Source organism: Panthera pardus, unplaced genomic scaffold (assembly GCF_024362965.1).
Source record: "Panthera pardus isolate Hobbes unplaced genomic scaffold, ASM2436296v1 HiC_scaffold_25, whole genome shotgun sequence".
NCBI classification, from domain to species: domain Eukaryota; kingdom Metazoa; phylum Chordata; class Mammalia; order Carnivora; family Felidae; genus Panthera; species Panthera pardus.
Window position 1 is genome coordinate 79,532,843 of NW_026526821.1, and position 19,764 is coordinate 79,552,606.

The 19,764-nt window shown below is 45.0% G+C and overlaps 1 protein-coding gene across 4 annotated transcripts in view; it reads left to right on the forward strand.

Annotated features, from left to right (window-relative positions):
* B3GNT2 (UDP-GlcNAc:betaGal beta-1,3-N-acetylglucosaminyltransferase 2) overlaps positions 1–19,764 on the forward strand; it is a 197,195-nt gene that overhangs the window by 164,399 nt on the left and 13,032 nt on the right. The window contains exons 1-3 of one of the 4 annotated variants that reach the window (XM_019432433.2): positions 4,310–4,527; positions 9,379–9,468; positions 16,608–16,746. The exons of 1 other annotated variant lie outside the window; for it this stretch is intronic. The gene's annotated coding sequence lies outside the window, so the exon portion shown is untranslated. Of the gene's footprint in view, positions 1–4,309; positions 4,528–9,378; positions 9,469–16,607; positions 16,747–19,764 lie in introns of those variants that run through there. 2 more of the 4 variants (XM_019432340.2, XM_019432257.2) reach the window with 2 other exon arrangements.

The window sequence follows — 19,764 nt, forward strand, 5'->3', positions numbered from 1 at the left end:
GTTACAATAGTGGAGGTAGCCTCCTGCATGAGGTCAGCCTTTTCCATCCATACACTGGTTCCATCCTCTCCCATGGTCATAGGAACCTTTGCTGTCCACTGTCCTTTCACTGCTATACCTCATCTTCCTCTTCTCTATAGGATCCTCCCCATCTGCATTTAAACACACTCAAGTTATTCTATCGTAAACCCACTGCTGACATAACAATCCTCAACATCTATTTCTCTCTGACTCTTTAACCCTTTCTGCTTGCATGAAGTAAGTGCCTGTCTTCATTTCTTCACCTCTCACTCACTCCTCAATCCACTCCAGTCTATCTCTTTGCCAGTCACTGCTCCATGAATGTCCCAATGATACCAAGGCCAGTCACTGCTCCATGAATGTCCCAATGATACCAAGGCCAGTCAATCCAGTGGATATTATTTAGTCCTCATATCCCTTGGTCTCTCAGTCATTTTGAGGGCTGCTGACTACTGCCTTCTTATAACATGTTCTTTCCCTGGGCTCTGGGACCCCACCTCCTCAAGCTCCTAGTTTTCTTCCTGCTTATCTGGCTGCTCTTCCACTTCATCTGCAGGATAGTTTGCCTTGGGCCAGCTGAAAAAAAAATTTTTTTTAATGTTTGCGTGTGCATGTGTGCAAGTGGGGGAGGGGCAGAGAGGGATGGGGGGACACAGCATCTGAAGCAGGCTCCAGGCTCTGATCTGCCAACACAGCGCCCAGTGTGGGGCTCAAACTTACAGTAAGATTATGACCTGAGCCAAAGTTGGATGCTTAACGAAGACACCAAGGCCCCTCCCCCACCCCAGTCCAGCTTTTACCTAAGAGTTCCTCAGGGCTCAGTCCTAGGCATTCTTCTGGTTAAACTCTCTATTCTCTTAGGAGACCACCTCATTCTCCTGGCTTTATTACCACTTCTACACTTATTACTTTGGCTCCAGCCTCTCCTCAGAATATCAGATACTACAACAACCACCTGCTCAACATCTCTACTTGGATGTCTCACAGGCACCTCAGACCCACCTTGATCAAATGTGAACTTTGGGAAGGTTTTCTCAATCCTTTTCCCTGAAGGCCCCCCAACTGAGAAAATAGCATCACTGGCCATCTGGTTGAAGAAGCAGAGAACTGGGAGTATTCTTTGAGTCCTCCCTAGTTAAGCAATCACCAAGTTTTGTTGGTATCTACTTCTCTCCATTTGCTTTACCACTTAAACAGCCCCTTTCATTTATATTTTGGCAACAGCCTCCTGTCCCTCAACCCCCTTTCTCCCTCTTCCCTATTCCTTCTTCACATTGTGGTCAGAGTGATCTTACTGAAAATGGTAGTCTAGGCCCTACAAAATCAAGCCCCTGCCTACCTCTCCAACTTCTCCCTCAACCACATTCCCTTTGTAGTCTAAACCAGCCAGGAGTTCTGTTCCATTCTCCTCTCTGCCTGCTCGCTCTTCAGAGCTCAACTCAAATGTCACCTCCTCTTGGACTCCCCAAATGGTCACACCACCTTGAGCTTCCTTGGCCCATATCACAATTGCAATTATATAATTGATAGCGCATGTGATTGTGTTTTTTAAAATGTTAATTCATTTATTTCGAGGGAGACAGAGCTCGTGAGTGGGGGAGAGGGACAGAGAAGGAGGCAGAGAATCCCAAGCAGGATCCATGCTGTCAGTGCAGAGCCTGATGTGGGTCTCGAACTCAGAAATTGTGAAATAGTGCCATGAGCTGAAATCAGGAGCTGGATGCTTAACCGACTAGGCCACCCAGGCACCCCAATAATGCACTTCATTGTTAAACTCTCTCTCCAGCTAGACTGTGAGCTCCGAGAGGGAAGTGTTTTACCACACTCACCACTCCAGTGCCCGGCACTGTGCACTGTGCCATGCACCTAGTAGGTGGTCAACACATATTTGTTAAATAAATAAATAATACATCTTTACCTATGGATGATGGACCCAGGACCCAACCCAAGTGTAAAGACTACCGCCAAGTGGGTATGGAATTCAGCATTGAGTAATTCTCCCCAAGGAACAATGTTAACTGTTATAGATATACTCCCAACTGCATTAATTAATAGCAGGATGGAGAGAATGCCCTTATGTGCTTAGAAACAATATATCAATCTGATGGCACAGAAAAATCTTCAGATGTCAGTCTGGTCCTATCACAGTAGTTAATCAGAAAGGCAGCATAGAGATATCTTTATTTAAACCAAGGAACATGGACTCAGGATTAATTATTTTGATGCAGAATGAAAGACATAGGCTTTGTTTGTCTATTAACTTATACTTTATGTACTTTTAAAGAATTTCTAATCTCTAAGGGCACCTGGGTGGCTCAGTCAGTTAAGCGTCCGAATTCAGCTCAGGTCTTGATCTCCCCACGTGTGAGTTCAAACCCTGTGTGGGGCTATGTGCTGACAGCTCAGAGCCTGGAGCCTGCTTCGGATTCTGTCTCCCTCTCTCTCTGCTCCTCCCTCAATCACACTCTGTCTCTCAAAAATGAATACATGTGAAAAAAAATTTTTTTAGGAATTTCTAATCCCTATATTTCTTTAAAAATGTTTTATTAGCTTTCTAAATTAAGAGAGTTAATACCACTGGAAAAATACAAAATTCAAAGTCAGTAAGGGTATAAAATTCATCTCCCGCTTCCCACACTCCAATCCCACACTTGGGGTAACCGTGGTTAGCAGTCGGTGTGCATCCTTCTTGTTTTTCTATTAATATACAAAAATCCAACTTGTTTCTTGGACTTTTATGTCTCAGTCTTAAGAGAACCATGTGATCAGCATAAAAGCAAAAAGGTCTGAAGGCTGAAAATAAAAACTTTCCCAGATCTGGCTCTGAATTCCTGTTTCTAGAAGAGTGCACCCACGTGGCTCCGTGCATACAGCAGCAAAGTGTTCTTCTACTCTGAGCTTGGAGAAGAGTTAGGGTCCACACTCAAGTGGGCTGAGCTCACAGGTGCCTGAATTCCTACATTTGCAATTCCTTCCCCTTCGGCTAATTCCGCCTCAGAAAGCCTTCCGAAAAATGCAAATATTTCAGGGTGTAGTGTCCTTAATTGTTCAGCCTGGCTATGTAAAGGAGACCTTTTTCCTCCTGAAGAGATAAGGACCAAGAGAGGGAGGTTCTCTGAAGTGTGCCTGCCGCCAGGTTTGCCTCCCGGCGAGTACGCGCGGGGTGAGCTGGCTGCGCTGGGCCTTCCAGACCTGGGCAACCTCCCCACGCGGTCGCGCAGGGCTTACCTGGGGCTCCCCAAATTTGTGTTCACAGCGGCTGGGACTCGCCTTAAAATGCAGTGCTCTGGCGAGCCAGCGGGGGCGCTGGGCTGGGAGGATGCGTCTATGGTTCCAGGTGTTTCGGCCGGTGTGTCGTCGGCCCCAAATCCTCACCCCGCAGCGGGGAGCCAAAGGTGTGAGCGTCAGAGTTCAGCCATTTAAGCAGTTCCCAGGCGTCCGCCCAGCCCCTCTCGGCCGCGGTGCGAGTTGGAGGCGCAGCGTCTGGACACCTTATTTCTGGCTTTGAAGACTCGCGTGGAACCTCGAGGAAATTCTCTGCAAGACACCGCAAGGAGAACTAAAACTTCCCCCTCACCAATTAGTGGGCGGCCTCATAAACCCGAAGATCGGGCGGCAATGCCAAGTAGGGCATCACTGTAGGCCTTGGGCTCTAGGGCGTCATTTGGGTATCCGAGAGGTGGCGGCGGGTAATGGGCACGTGGGCAGAGAGCAATGGTCAAGTCCCATTCTGGCCCTGGTTCCCCCTTACTCAGTGGAACCCCGGGTTTTGCGGGGGCGCACGCACCCAAACACCGGAACGGCGGCTGTGGTCCTGTCTAGGCGCAGTTACAAACTGGTTCTGGCCATTTAAGGTCACTGGAGTGCTCCTCTGGCCATGTGCTTAGTCCCCCAACATCAGACGTACCGCAAGAGGGGCAACCTGCAGTTGGAGGGATTTAGGCTAGACCGGGTTTGGGGATACGGTCAAACTGCCGTGTTTTTCCGAGGGAGTCTACTTCCTGGGGTTCCCTTCCCCCGGCTTAACCCTTTACTGCCCACGTGTAGACCTGGAGGTCCCAGATGGTCCCCGGAAGTGAGGAGAAGCACGAGACTGGGCGATTCTCCGGCGCCAACTCGCAGACAGATTGGCGCACGGCCTTCCCCAAACTTGGGGCGCTGGGCGGCGGGCCGGGCTGGGCGGTGACGTGAGGGGCGGTGCCGGGCCTGATTGGCGCGTGGGGCGGGGCGAAGGCGGGGCCGGACGGGGCGCCCAGAGGCGGTGGCGGCGCCTGGAGCCGGAGCCGAGAGTGAGAGGCGCGGTGGCAGTGGCTGCAACAAGTGCTGGAGCCGAGCCGTGCCGGTGACTTCCCCGCCGCCGACACCACTGGGCCGCCCGTCGCGGTGCAACGCATGGAGCGTGAGCGGCGGCGGTCGCCGGGCTGAGCCGCGCCGAGCGGCCGGGACGTGGATGTGGCCGGGATCTCCCGCCCCCGCCCCGCTGAGCAGGAGCTGCTCCCGGACAAGGTACGGCCGGGCGGGTGTGCCCCCCCCACCCCCCCGCCCTTCCCTTCCCCCACCACCTCCCCAAGCCCTCTCCGCTTCCTTTCCATCTCTGCTCCCGGCTCCCCACTGCTCCGCACTGACCCCTCTCCCTCCCAATCCAGATCCTCGCCGGTTCCGGCTTCGTGCCGGCGCCCCATAGGAGGAAACCATTCCTGGGTGGCTCCCGCCGCATTTAGGCGTCCCCCGTTTCCTCCACCTTTCTTACCCTAGAGGAGGAGGATAACAAAACCAGCAGCAGCGTGTCTTTTGAGTCTCTTGCCCTATTCCACCCCCACCCCCACGGGCCGGGGGACATTCCCCCCTCCTCGCTGCACCCCAACTTCCGGGGGAGCCCGTGCTGGGTGATGCAGGCATTGCGAAGCGGCATCTGGGGCCCGCGTCCTCACCTGGCTTCCACAGGCGTTTTGGATAGGGGGCTGTGCGTGATTTCGCTCTCGCAACCCTCACCCCACCCTCTCATTGCGCTGGTCTCGGGTGCCGCATGGGGAGATCAGGTGTTTTGTGAGCCAAATAGCCGCCAGCAGCCGCTCCCCGCCCCCATCTGCCTGCCGCTGCCACCTCCGGGTCCCCAAAGGCTGGTTTCTGTGAAACTTAGGGAGAACCTTTCGCTTTGACCTCTAAAAAAATGTTTCACGCCGCCCGCGTTGAATGATTAACCAGGCTGCTTGCCTGAGACCTGGGGAGGGGGATGGGTGGGTGCTGCCGGGAGCGTGTAAGGCAGGTCCTTGCGAAACCCCTCGTTGGAAGGGTGGGAGTCGGGGCGCGGGGTGGGACCCCAATGAGGCCGCGGGCGGGGGTCCTGGAGGCTGTCCCGGGACGGCAGGCGGACTCTTCTGGAGGCAATAAAACCAAGTCACCTTAATTTCCAGAGTACGGTATTTTGCACTTAGGGCAGGGGAGCCCCAGAACCCATTATCTCCCCACACGTGTCACGGCGTGGAAGCCTACCTCTGAAAATAATACATTTTAAATCAGGGCGAGGAGGCTCCCTCTCCTCCTTAAAACGGAGAGATGGTATGTTTGTCTTTGCTTCTCTACCCTCATGGCCTCGTGAACCTTCCCAACTTCGTAGAAAGATAGTTTAGGACAATTATACCATATTCTCCTGCCCCTCCCTGTTGGAGCCTTGATGTAGATTTCAGATTGCTAAACCAGTTGGTGAATATGGGTGTCTACTTGTTATAACAAACTCTTCCGGTGTATTTTGGCTCGGGAGGTGGCCAACGGAGTCAGGATTGGGACTGGGAAGTAGGGGAGACCCGAGCCTAGCCCAGTCGAAGGGCTCTGGAGCCCAGCTGTCTGCTGGTCGCACCCATGCGGCTCTGACAGCTGACCCCGGTGGGAGGACAGACAGGGTTGGGCGGTCACTTCTTCCCACTGCTCTAGTTCTCACTTCTCTTTCGTTTGAATAGAGGTTATTAAGCCTGGTGGAACTTGGGAGAGTGTTAGAGTCCCTGTGCTCTTAAAATCAGATTAGATTTTAAGACGAGGGAAGTGCAGAACCCTATAGAACTCTCTACAAGTAAAGCTTTCTGCTCTGCGCAGCCTTTACCAATGCCTTTATCTTTGGATCTAATGTTTGAAATTAGAATGTTGAAACTTTTCAATTTGAAATACTCTTTTCCCTTATGGCCATATCCCAACAGCAGGGGCTCACTGCTCTTCATTTAGTTTTTGTGCAGAGGACATGTGTATGATGCAAGACCTAATTCTCCAGAACAGTTCAAGTTCCCACCCTCTCTGTTCACTGGTCTTGATTCTGCGACATACTGTTCAGTGACCTAGGGCAGGTTTGATCATCCCAGCCTTATTTTCCATAACTGGTTTTGGGGATGGTAACACCTGCTCCACCAGACTGTTTTTTAGGACAGATAAGATAATGTTTACCGAAGTCCTGGCTCTGCATTATGGGAGTTGAGCACTTAATAAGTGGTGGTCATTGTGTAATCAATATAGAAGTTCCGTTAGGCATCAACTTCCCCTTACCAGACACAGTAACTGGGAACCATTTAGATTTGTCTGACTGAAATCAGCCAAATTTGGCAGATGGAGATAAAGCTTTTAAAGTCCAGGGAATGAAGTAATCTTTTGATGAAAATAAACATATGCTTGTAAAAGTTATGATTTTTGAGGGGTTGCTGATGGATAGCTGAGTAATGGTTTGTAGTTTTGAAGAGTTCCTTATTTAAAAAAACACAATTTATATTTTTCTGATTCTAAGATACTACAGTTTTGCTAAAGTAGGAAAATGGAACTGATAATTCATGGTTGATTTTTCACTATACAATTTGTCCAAATGTGTGCCTTTTTTTAGAGGTACATTGGGAAAAAAGGACTTATATTAGGAAATGAATAAGAATGTAAAAAAAATGGATCATTCTGCTTTACATGATGCATTGTTGGTATAAAGCCAAGATGTTGTGGATAGAAACGTGTGGGGCTTTTTCAGCTGATGCTGGAATAAGAGAAAAGATGAATCCATTGTTTCTTAGAGAAACTTTGAAAAGTTTTAATGTTTTCTGGTAATGTTTTTGTGTTTGTTTGTTTTGTTTTGTTTCTTTTTAAACAATAATTTAAGGATCCTGACCAGTGCTGTGAATGTGCTGAAGCATACTCTGTTCTTAACATACTGGGTCAGGGCTTTTAATTCTTTCTAACTTACTTAATAGCTACAATATTAACTTTACTTAGTTTTTTTGACCGTTTGTTGAACAGTTTGTTAAAGAGTTTAAAAATTAATAAATGCCAATGTATACATTTATAAACATTAAGATTCTTGCATCTGGGATAATATTCGGTTATATAATCTATTGCAACATGTCCACTCGTGGTGTATAAGGTACCAGTCGTGAAAAATTCTCCTAAAGGCCTTTTGGTCTTATATGCAAATGATCAGGGAGAAGTAAAATCATTTCAGTCAATTGCCTGGCAATTTTAGTGTATACAGAATGGTAAAATATGAATTAAATTGGGCTGTGGCAATTTGAAAGTTAGGTTTCCTGGCTGACACAATTGAAAGTACCCAGTAAGACCACAGCACATATACCCAACAGGTGTGTAAGATACAGCTGTCTCCTGCCCCCACCCCACTTCCCGATAAGGTGGGATAACTGTTACTAGGTGCTTGCCAAAGATATGTCCAAATTGTAGGATGAATAAATTCCTCTCTCTGGAGAGGCAATTACTGTTTGAATAAGATGTATCTGTGTGTGGTATAAGACTTTGAGAGAATTGATGTAATGATTTCATCATCACCTAGCGGTGATGAGGCTTTGCTAGTCTGAACAGAACTTCAGTGGGAAGAACTTGTACTTACTTAATGGAGAATTTGTTATTAGGGCATATGTGGTACAGTAACTTTACTGCTGGAAAAAGTTAATTGTATGGACCAGTTTTCTGTGTGTTAGAACACTAAGCTGAGATTTTGCACTTCTTATGTGTGGCCCCTACTGTGAGCTTTATGTTCTTTGCCCATCAGCTTTGGCCTGCCTGCCTTAATTTTTGTAACAAAATTCAAATTTCTTTTGAGAGTTAGCATTATTGATAAAGTTATAACATGTCTTGAAATATTTTGTGTAATTTTAGCTTTAGGTATTTCCATAGATAACTTGGTTACGAATTTTCTGTGCATCTGTGAACATTGTATTCTGATGTGGCTACAGAGGGGAAATTCCTAGTAGCCAGGAAATTGATACTTTCTACTTTTCATTCTGTGGCATTTAAAAGCAGGTTTATTGTTCCAGTGGCTTTACTCTGATGTGATTAGGATGTACATTGCTCACCAGAATATTTAAAAAAAAAAAAAAAAAAAAAAAAGATTATCTGAGGAAATCAATTCTAGAGTGTGGCCGGGTCTGTCAGTGGCTCTGTGGTGGTTTAGTGGTTAAGAGTATGAACTTAGAGTCAGATGAGGATTTTTAAAAATTGTTTTTAACTTGAGAGATAGCATACAGTAAAGTGTAAAGTGCCCTAATACTATGTGCTGTTCCTGAATGTGTGTCCACCACCTCGCTCAAGAAGTAAACATTTTCAGTGCCCCAGAAGGTGCCTGTGCCCCTTTCTAGTCTGTATCCACCCGCTAGAGGGAACCGTTATTCTAACTTTCATATCATCTTAGATGTGACTCCTTTCATAGAGATTGATTTTGCCTGTTCTTGAACTTAATATAAGTGGAATTACAGAGTCATACAGTCGAGTCTTTTGTGAAACAGACCTGGTTTTGAGTTGCATTTCTGCCACTGTGTGACTGTGATTCCTGTAACTAAGTTACTTAACCTCTCTGTGTGTTTCATTTGTGAAAGGCGGAAGATAAAGCTCTCAGATTTACTAAGAAGACTCATGTGATCATACACTTACAGTATCTAGCACTGTGTTTGACATACACTTTCCTTGTCACCCTTTTATTTCTTTCAAGGGATGATAACTAAAGCAACTATATCTTTCTTGTTTTAATATGCCGTTTCATTATAAAAGTTATGTTGATCTTTTACTGGAAGTTAGAAGCCAAGTCTTTGTTGATTTAATATTTTGTTGATGTAGCTTTCAGCTTAAATAAGACGTATTATGTCTTAGTAATTGATCTCCTATTATTTTTAATTGACATTTCCTCTGTAAGTCATGAAATGACAGTCATTGAAATGTAGAGCTGATCAGTCACTTGCGATCACCTGCGTGGAATGAGCTGTGGTGCAAGGAAGAGTTTACACTTGATTATGAAGTCTATGGAAGAGTTTAGATAAGAGGCAATAGTAAGTGGCCGGGATATCCAGAACAATGTTTACTGCTTTATATTTTGTGAAATAATTGTTTCAGAAGTGAAAGCACAGGACCAGTTGTTATGCTCAGATGATCGCGTGCTCAGACAAACCATTCAAAACATTTTCAGCTTCTATAATCCTCCTGGTAAGTGGCATTATATATTCAGTGGTCTCCTGTTCTCAGTGTTTTGGTGGGCTTTTTGGATACTTTCTATTTTTGGAGACATACTTTAAATGTAACTTGGGTGGTACTCTGGCATTCTTTCTAAAAGACTTTTTCCTTATGATGTTTATTTAGGGAGAAAAATCAAGGTCAGGTAAAGGCAAATAAAATTAATGCCACCATCTCTTAACACTGTAACGACTGTTAACTTGGTTTGGATCCTTCTAGGTTCTTTTCTTGTATCTGTACACTTCTGGACGGGGCTTATGAAAAACACATTGCTGATACTTTAGGCAAATTTAAAACAGATTGTGTGGCCTGCCTAGACCTGACTGAGAGGGCAGGAGGCTTTGAAGGCTTGAGTTCAAATCCATACCCAGCCTGGTCCCTACTTGTGGCCGTACCATTGTCAGGAGTGCTAGGCATGCAGTCCCCCAACACTCCCATCAGGTCCCCTGTCCTCCATATTACAGCAGCTGAGAGCCAAAATCTGTCCTTGGGACCCCCTCCCCCTAAGACCTCAAGATGATGTGTAATCAGATGAGCATTTTATTCACTTGATCAGCATGCATTAACTGAGCACTTAGTGTATGCCTAGCACTGTGCTTGGCCCCATGTGTATTCCTAGATGGTCCAGGCACAGTTCTTGCCCTCGAGTTAGCCGTCTGTGACACCTCTAACCTGGAACCCATGAAAGAATGCTCTTGTAGAGGTGCAAGCAATGTGCAGTTTTGGAGGTAGCCAAGAAAGGCTTCCTGAGGAAGTGGTATTTGAACTTAGCCTTCAGCGATGAGTTAATAACTTTTCAGAGGGCAGAGAAAGGAGAGCAAAGGTATTTCAGGCCTGTGGTAGTGTGTCAGGGAAACAGCAGGTGATTTCATGGGTTTAGAGGTCCGGGTGTTTAGGAAAGGGTAATAGGACACGGTGCAAGCTCAGTGACCATGCAAAGAAGTGGCACTTGATAGCTAATGGAGGTCATGGGAGCCATGGAAAGTTCTTGTGGAGAGGATGTGGTGACATCTCAGGGTCAAGCTTGCATGTAGGAAGATGAGATGGATGCAAGGCAGGTGTGATTATGGGCCTGGATCATTTTACAGCCTCCTGATGGGGAACCTTTTTTCCAGTTGCCCTACAACAGTGTATTCTCTGAAAGAAGGTGGAGGAATCTTTACAATTGAAATTACTTTATATGCTTCTTGACACAGTAGCTCCTACTGCCCCTCAGAATAAAGCCAAAGTTCTTCTGTTACCTACCAGGGTGTTGGTTCAGTTTACTGCAGTGACACTGGCCTCTGTGCTATCCTGCCTCTGGCATTTACACTGGCTGTTCTCTCTTTCTGGAATTATCATGCCCCACTCCTGCTACCTTCTCGCTGAGAAGAGAGGTTTTCTCTGACTGTCCTTATTCTTATCTGTACTGTCCTTTATATTTGTGTAAGTTCCTATCAACCTTATGGTAATTGACCACATAACTTTATTCTTGGCTCTCTGTTAATTAATTAATTTTTTAAAAATGTTTTTATTTATTTTTGAGAGAGAGAGCATAAGCAGAGGAGGGGCGGAGATAGAGGGACAGAGAATCCGAAGTGGGCTCTGTACTGATGGCAGTGAGCCCGATGTGGGGCTTGAACTCGTGACCTGCAAGATCATGACCTGAGCCAAAGTCGGACGCTCAACCAGCTGAGCCATTTGGGCACCCCATTATTTGTCTGTTTTAAATACTACTCAGTTAAAATACGTGCTTGCTACTTGTTGAATTCGGTCACTTCATCAGTATTTCTGGGGGAAATCTGAGGGCCCAAACCAGGCCAGGGATAGTACAGGATTAAAGTGTGAATATGTGATATATTTGAAAGAGAGTGAGAGATAAAACCAGTATAGGGAATGTGAAGGGGGTGAGCTACAGATATAGGTACATGGGGGAGCTTTTTAACATTTAGGACATTGGAGGCTCTAGCGGTGTCTCAGAGGGTCCAGGGGACAGGAGCAAGGGAAGACCCAGCAATATAGGCTTAAGCCCAGAACTGTGGAGAGCACCAGTTTTGGGGCATGGGGCCAGGAGCAAAGCTGCCAAGATGCAAGAGAACCAGGAAGATAATCCAGGTTGGGTGGTCTTGAATTTGAGGTTGGGGGGAGGGGGAAGCAAGGGTGGTGGTCAGCAGTGTTAGGTGCTCTGGGAAGCCAGGAGAGGCTGAGGACTGAAGATTCTAGAGGATGAAGGGAATTGGAAAGGTCCGGGCATATAAAAGGGCATGACCAGGAGCAGAACCTTTTCAGAATATTGGCAGAGAAGGGAAGGAGAAGCTTGCACCTGGAGCCACTGGGAGGGAGAGTTTGAAGGTGAAGGAGAAAGTGGAGATCCACCATTGATACACGGGACCCCAGGGGAGCAGCAAGGGCTGTCACAGGGGATGGTAATCTTAGGAGGGCTGGGGAGTGACTTACTGTCAGGGGGAGAGTGGTCCTTGTGGAGAACTTGAAGTAGATTTTGGTCCCAGGGCTGACTTCAGGGGAAAACAAAAACCAACCCCCCCCACCCCCACACACACCCACCTTTGTAACCATGGCAACCCAACTTAGCTTCTGTTTCCTCCCCCACCCATGCAAAATAGGAAAAAACCTGCACAGTCAATCTTACTTGTTGATTGTTAAAATCCAATGCCATCATGAATATGAAAGTGTTAACACTCCAGTAAGGTTATTTCTATGCACCATAAACTTGATAAGGCTTTTAATTTGTGCTTCAGAATTCTGTTGGTGTTTATTTTCTTTGAAAAGCACTTAACATCCGAGAGCTTCTCTGAACTACTGCTTTTGAGTCCTGATCAGAGAGTAACACAATAGTGGTTTTAAAACAAACAAACAAACAAACAAAACAACCTTCAAGTCTGGCTCTAGATTGTTTGTTGGGAGGCCTAGTGACATTTTTAGAATCAAATATATTTGTTTTAGCACTGAAAGGGTCAAATTGGGTTTGTTACAAATACCATCTTTTCTAAATATTTAACATTTGGAACTAAAGAAATGTATTTTGCATTTATTATTTTATGGCTGAATTTGACGCTTATTTATAAGGAACTTATGTAGCATTTATTCTTTATAGTAAATGAGATGTAGCTATTTTATTTTTCTTCCCATCACCACATAAGGAATTATTTTCTTCAAATGAACTTAAAATATCTCTCATGAATACTCCTATTTTTAACTGTTTCTCTTTTGAATTTTTTTCCTTAAGGTTCTGTTGGAGCCTTTAAAAAAAAAAGCTCTTTATAATGGAGATTTTCAAACTAGTACAGATACAGAGAGTGATATAATGAAGCCTCAGGTGGCTGTCACTGGTTTCAGCATGACATTTCTTTTTTCGTCCCTGCCCCACGCATGAGTGGGAGGCTGTGTGGGCAGCACCCAGAGCGGGAGGGCAAGGCCTGTGACACCTCCAGCTCCTCAGTTGGACAAGTAGAAACCATGAGAGTGTTTCGACCCCCATGTTTTGCCCCATGCGGAGTGAGAAGTGGGCAGAGGGTGGACGTGGATTGCTATGGTCCTGATATTTCCAAGTAGATGACAGCCTGTGACATGTGAAGGTGACATTCACAGATATACTTAAAATTAGATGATTTAAACCGCTTGGTCAAAGAGGCCCAGTTTCTAAGCTGTTCTGTCCTGTGCTCTTATATTGAGCAAACATGTTCTCTTTTATTTTGGCAACATAAATTTTTCCTGGCAGGTGGCCAAAGAAGGAAGTGTTACCATTTCGTCTCTTTAAATATGTGGACCTGAGTTTTGGTTGAACAGCCCCCCTTTTATTTTTTTTATTTTATTTTATTTTATTTTTTTATTTTTTATTTTTTTAATATATGAAATTTACTGTCAAATTGGTTTCCATACAACACCCAGTGCTCATCCCAAAAGGTGCCCTCCTCAATACCCATCACCCACCCTGCCCTCCCTCCCACCCCCCATCAACCCTCAGTTTGTTCTCAGTTTTTTAACAGTCTCTTATGCTTTGGCTCTCTCCCACTCTAACCTCTTTTTTTTTTTTTTTTTTTTTTTTTTTTTTCCTTCCCCTCCCCCATGGGTTTCTGTTATGTTTCTCAGGATCCACATAAGAGTGAAACCATATGGTATCTGTCTTTCTCTGTATGGCTTATTTCACTTAGCATCACACTCTCCAGTTCCATCCATGTTGCTACAAAAGGCCATATTTCATTTTTTCTCATTGCCACGTAGTATTCCATTGTGTATATAAACCACAATTTCTTTATCCATTCATCAGTTGATGGACATTTAGGCTCTTTCCATAATTTGAACAGCCCCCCTTTTAATAGAACATTTGGATAAAAGGCCAAAGTATCAGTTTTGATGATAGGTATTTTAAATCCGTATGACTTATTTTGATATCTGAAAAAGCAACTTAAAAACAATCCTCAGGCTCCTTTTAGTAACTTTCTTGAGATTTAACATTAGAGGAAAGGAGAAGAGGCAGGAAAGGGAAAGGAAGCTAGGGGAAGGGAACTGAGGGGGGGGGGGGTGTATTTTGCTTGTTTGGTACCCTGTTCTGAAGTTGCCACCCTAGGGTCACTTGTCACTAGAAAGGTTGTCTACTGGGATGAGGATGGTCCCTGACTCTGGAGAAGAGGTGGCATCCCAGGGGAGCCTGGTTTAATTGGATATTCCGTGTGTGTGTGAGGAGCAGCACCTGGCATTCACTCTGTGTGGTCGGTTTGCTTTCACCTCACAGCTACAGCACATGTGTGGTGGGCGCCTTGGTCCTGCCTCCCTCAGGGTTGAGGAGAGTGGGTGGGGTCTTGGCTCCCCTGACCATTTGGGCTGGGAAACACTACTGGGGTTGAGGAGTGGGCTCTAGGTAACTAGTTCCTGGTACTCTTTTTCTTTTTTTTAATTTTTAAAAAATTTACATCCAAGTTAGTTAGCATATAGTGTAACAACGATTTCAGGAATAGATTCCTTAATGCCCCTTACCCTTTAGCCCATCCCCCCTCCCACAACCCCCCAGTAACCCTCTGTTTTCTATATTTAAGAGTCTCTTATGTTTTGTCCCCCTCCCTGTTTTTATATTATTTTTGTTTCCCTTCCCTTATGTTCATCTGTTTTTCTCTTAAAGTCCTCATATGAGTGAAGTCATATGATATTTGTCTTTCTCTGACTGACTGATTTCGCTTAGCATAATACCCTCCAGTTCCATCCACGTGGTTGCAAATGGCAAGATTTCATTCTTTTAATTGCCGAGTAATACTCCCTTTGTGTGTGTGTGTGTGTGTGTATATATATATATATATATATATATATATATATATATATATATATCACATCTTCTTTATCCATTCATCCATTGATGGGCATTTGGGCTCTTTCCATACTTTGGCCATTGTTGATCGTGCTGCTATAAACATTGGGGTGCATGTGTCCCTTCGAGACAGCACACCTGTATCCCTTGGATAAATACCTAGTAGTGCAATTGCTGGGTTGTAGGGTAGTTCTCTTTTTAGTTTTTTGAGGAACCTCCATACTGTTTTCCAGAGTAGCTGTGTCAGCTTGCATTCCCACCTGGTACTCTTTTTGAGAGCCTCCAGTTTTGGGGGGGATCCCGAGTGCCAGGAGGTAAGATTAAATACAATGTGCACTGAGGGAATAGAGGATGTCCTCATGGAGGAGGTGGTGGAATTTGAACCACGGCCTTCAAGGATGAGGGTAGGATTGAGAAACAGAAGAATGAACATTTCAGGCTGGGGGAAGCTAGCATGAGCAAAGGTGTGGGTAGGAAGGACAGGAGTTGTTCAGTTGTTGCACAAGGGTGCAGGTGCCCAGGAGTTCTCTGGGAGGGGACTTTGAGGGTGACATGCTTCGATCTAGGATGGTCTTTGTGAGAGTGCTTAATGTCGATGGAGATGCCTACCTCCCTCTACCCTGCCCATGCCAACCACACAGTGCCATGCTTGTCTTCAAGTTTAGCGGCAACTGGGATGAACTTATGGGCTGGGAACCCATCTGGGTTCCCAGTTTCTGCCACTCTCCCTCCGTTCACTCACCATCTTGGGAATCTCAGGCCAGTTTTTGGAAGCGATTGACTTATCTGTAAAGTGAGTATACTTCGGTGACCGTTTCACAGGACTGAGTATCCAGTTGGGCCCTTGGCATGCTTCCTGGTACATGGACAGTGAATGGGTAAGGGCTGGTATGCAGTTGTCAGTTTGTCATTAAAAGGAGCGTCTGGTACTTCCAGCCCATTCCTTCCTTTCTTGTCTCCCCTCTCCCCTCCAAGATATTAGATCTGTTGATTTTTTCTGTTTTAATACACCGTCATTTAAATCTCTGCCCATGACAATTCTGTACAACTTTCTGTGGTTTTTATGCATGTTTTTAGAGTCCTGGAGGCACAGTAACTCATGCCCCTTGGTGTCACCTTCATTGTAATGAAGGGCAGATTTTCTTTACGAAAACGTGGCACTGGAAACCCTCATCCTAGCAGCCAAGAAATCGAGACTTCCCAAGGCAACTTTTCAATTACTTAAAACAAACACAATGCATGTCATTGGTGTTAATTTAAATATTAAAGTTACAAAAGAAGTCTAATATGATATACACAGTCTCAGTTTGCAGCACGTTCAAATAACGTTTTCTTGTCTTGGGGTTATCTATTTATTTTGGAAGGAAGACAGATGTAAACTTTTATGTTGCAGGAAACTGATGGACATGCTCTGAAATTCTGCATTTTGTGGGGACAAGAATTGCCAAATATAATTTAATAAAATCGGGAAGGGCAGTGGTTGATCTGAAAGTTTGTCGAGCTTGTTGGGAGTGACGTAGGTCAGTCTCTATGCCACATTGGATTTGGCTGTCCCGGTGCTTAACATTAAAGTGATTGTTTTAAAATAAAAAATTCCTACTTCTGTTTGTGGTCAGTTATCACAACCCATGGAATTAAGTGGTGGGCAATGATGTAATTTTGAAAGTTAATTTTAAAACTTTGAGGAGAGTCAACTTTTAATTTTGTTAAGTTAGTCTTTAAGTGAAAATTTCATGTATTTTACTATGTAAAATGCCAGTAATCTCTTCTCCAATACTTACATGAAAATATCCTTTCTCATTGATTTCATCAGCTTTTCGTTTTAAGTGTCTGTAGACACGAGGAGTCCACATAGCAGGCACCAAATTACCTCCTCCCCTCCCCATCTCTGTTCATCAAAATTGCCAAGCCATGGCCGATGGCCTACTTACTTCCAGAAGCATTTATATAAGGTCAGTTTGATAACTTCGTTTATATAATGGGATTCTGTTTCTAGTCCAATACTGTAATTTATGCCTGTGCATTTTTATTAATTTGTAATTGCCTTTCAACCCTTGGGCCTATGTTTGTTTATAGATTTATTTAATCATATTAGACGGTTTCCTGAGATGTTTTTAGGTGATGTACTGCTTCGGATGAGTGAGGGGTAAGGCATTGAGGAGGAAAGCACTGGACTTGGAAAAGGCTTAGGACCCTTAGGAAGAGGACTGACCTGGATAGCCGGGGGGGCCAGGTAGGGTGCTCTGGGGGTGAGGGTGGGGGTGTTGGAGATGTAGGGCCCGTGTGTGAAAATTATTCAACCATGACTTGTTTAGAGTGATGTTGATTCTTGATCATAAGGACCAAAAAAATAAAAAATTATAGTTAGTCCTTGTTTCTTTACTGCACCTCCCCTTTTATGTCCTTTTCCTCAGATTCATTGACAAAATAGCAATATATTGTCTGAGTGGCAGACACGAGAGATACAGAAATTAATATGGCCCAGCCCTTGTCCTTGAGGCTCCCACATCCTGTGGGTGTGTCAGACTTGTTAGCAAGGAGGTGTGGGGAAGTCAGATAAATATGTGTGTTAGGGGTTCCAGCAGCAAAGGGGAAGTACCACAAACATACCCAACGGGAGGAGATCAGGGATGGTACCACTCCGGGCAGTGCTGGGGCAATTGGCCTTTTGGCCTTTTTGTTTTTTATGTTGAAGTCCTAGCACTGAAGCTGTAGACTATGAGAAAAAGACTTTGTCCCTGACAGTAATTCTCACTGCTGGACTCACTGCCCTAATTGTTCCTGTGGGGATGTCGGACAAGACGTCCTTCTGATGCCTTCATTTCCTCTTCTGTAAATGACTTGATTGGAGTAGATGAGCTATAAGGCCCTGGAAAGGAAAGTCTTAACGGCTTCTTTCTGATAACGAAATTGGTATATGATCTCTGTGTGGAATGTGTGTGCTTGTGAAGGAGAAAACCAGTGAAAGGCTGAGTGGTACAGTTTTGTGGTCAGCGTTTGCTCTTTGATCATCTCTTCTGGTGAGGGCTGGTGTCCTTTCCTCTCAGAGCTGGGGGAGTGGAGTTCTGGGCCAGATTAGTTCTGTGCACTAACCTGTAGCAGGATGGAGGGCCGTGCTGGGATCCCTCCCTTCAGGCGGTGGTGCTAGAGGGGAAGGGAAGAAAAAGGTCACATTTTCTCTGTGTAAACAGCTCTCACAAAAGAGTTTGCCTGGAGAGTATGTGATTAGACCAGTTTCAGCCCCTGCCAGTCTCTCATTCTATAGCGTGGGTAAATTCCTCACACACATCTGCAGGGACCTCACCCCTATCAAGGAAGGTGCTTACACTACCAGACCAGGACCTTTGGCACCTCAAACCAGTGAACGGTTCCCAACAGGCGATTTTGTCTACAATGCTGCTTTCTCATGCTGATTAAGATTTTCATTCCTAAGTTATTTTTTTTAAGTCCAAGCTTATCTAGGGATTCTTGACATCTTGAGCATCAGTGTTGTGTGGTAGAAAGAATAAGAGCTTAGTCTTAGGGTCAGGCTCCAGGGTCCAAATGTTGGCTCCACTGGGATTAGCTCCATGACCTCAGACTAATTGCTTCACATTTTTGAGCTTGTAGAAGATTAAATGAGAGGAGAATCACTGACATAGGAAAAGGAGAAAGGGCATGAGGAGTAGGAAAACCAGGACGGAAGCATATTAAAGTGTAAATTAAAACAAGGAGATGTCCATTTTTTGTAAAGACTAACAATCAGTGGACCACATCAGTGTGGATGGCTCCATGCTCTTAAGTGTCCAGTGAAGATAAACCAGTTCTGACCTTTCTTTTTGGTGGGGGAGATGGATGGGGAGGAGAGGAGAACAATTTGATTGGTTTCTATATTATTTTAAACATTTGTGTTCTCTTGGGGCACCTGGGTGGCTCAGTCAGTTAAGGGTCCAGCTCTTGGTTTCAGCTCAGGTCATGATCTCATGGTTTGTGAGTTTGAGCCTCACATCCTGGGTTCTGTGCTAACAGTGCAGAGCCTGCTTGGGATTGATCCTCTGTCTCCCTCTCTCTCTGTCCCTCCTTTGCTCTAAATAAATAAATAAGCAAACTTAAAAAAAAAATTGCGTTCTCTCTGTAGTTTTTCCAAAGGAAATCCTAAGACAAAAAACTTGCATTTATGAGGTTGTTCATCAGGGTTTTTTTCGATTATGTGGAAAATCATGAACAACTCCTTGGTAGCGATTGATAAGCCAGAACAAATACCCATGTTCCCACAAAGCTGTATGAGAGATCCACCGATAGAAGACAGACTACTCAGATTGTGCTCTTTCCCCTGTGAACTCAACCTGCTTTACAGAAATTAATTTGCCGTGAATGCAAAAGTCAACTGTATTTGTCATCAATGTGCACATCCAATTCGAGTTCTTCATTTTTCCTTTTTTCATATTCCTGTGATTTCGCCAGTTTTCTTTTCTCCTTTTTTTGTAAATAGCGGGGCTGTGAAAGAAAACACATTCCTACAGTCTCTCCAGCAGCAGCACTTGTTAAGTTAGGTGTAGGCATGAGTCATCCTCTTCCAGCAGAGAGGCCCTGGGCCCACCAGCACCTACTTCCTCTTCCCAGTGTGGCCTCAGAGCCCACAAACTGGCCCCACTCAGTTCCTGCCTTGGCCTCTGCTATCAGCTAATGGACTGTCATGTATTTGTTGCCTATCTACCAATTCACTGTACAGGGCCCATGTTTTATAACAAACCTTTTCTCCCAACTTCAGACTCCAATAAAAGTACTGTAGTTGGAGATGAATTTGGGTTGGTGATCTAGGGATCTAGAACTTGTGCCAGTTTTTGTTTGTTGCCTGATATGTGAAAATGGATCAGGGCCTTTAAATATTTTTCCTTTGCCTTGTATAAATTGAGGCTCTGAAGAGGGTGTTGCAGAAGAGTAGGATTCTCCTTCCTGGATCCCAGTGTCTAGAACCAGACTCCCCTACA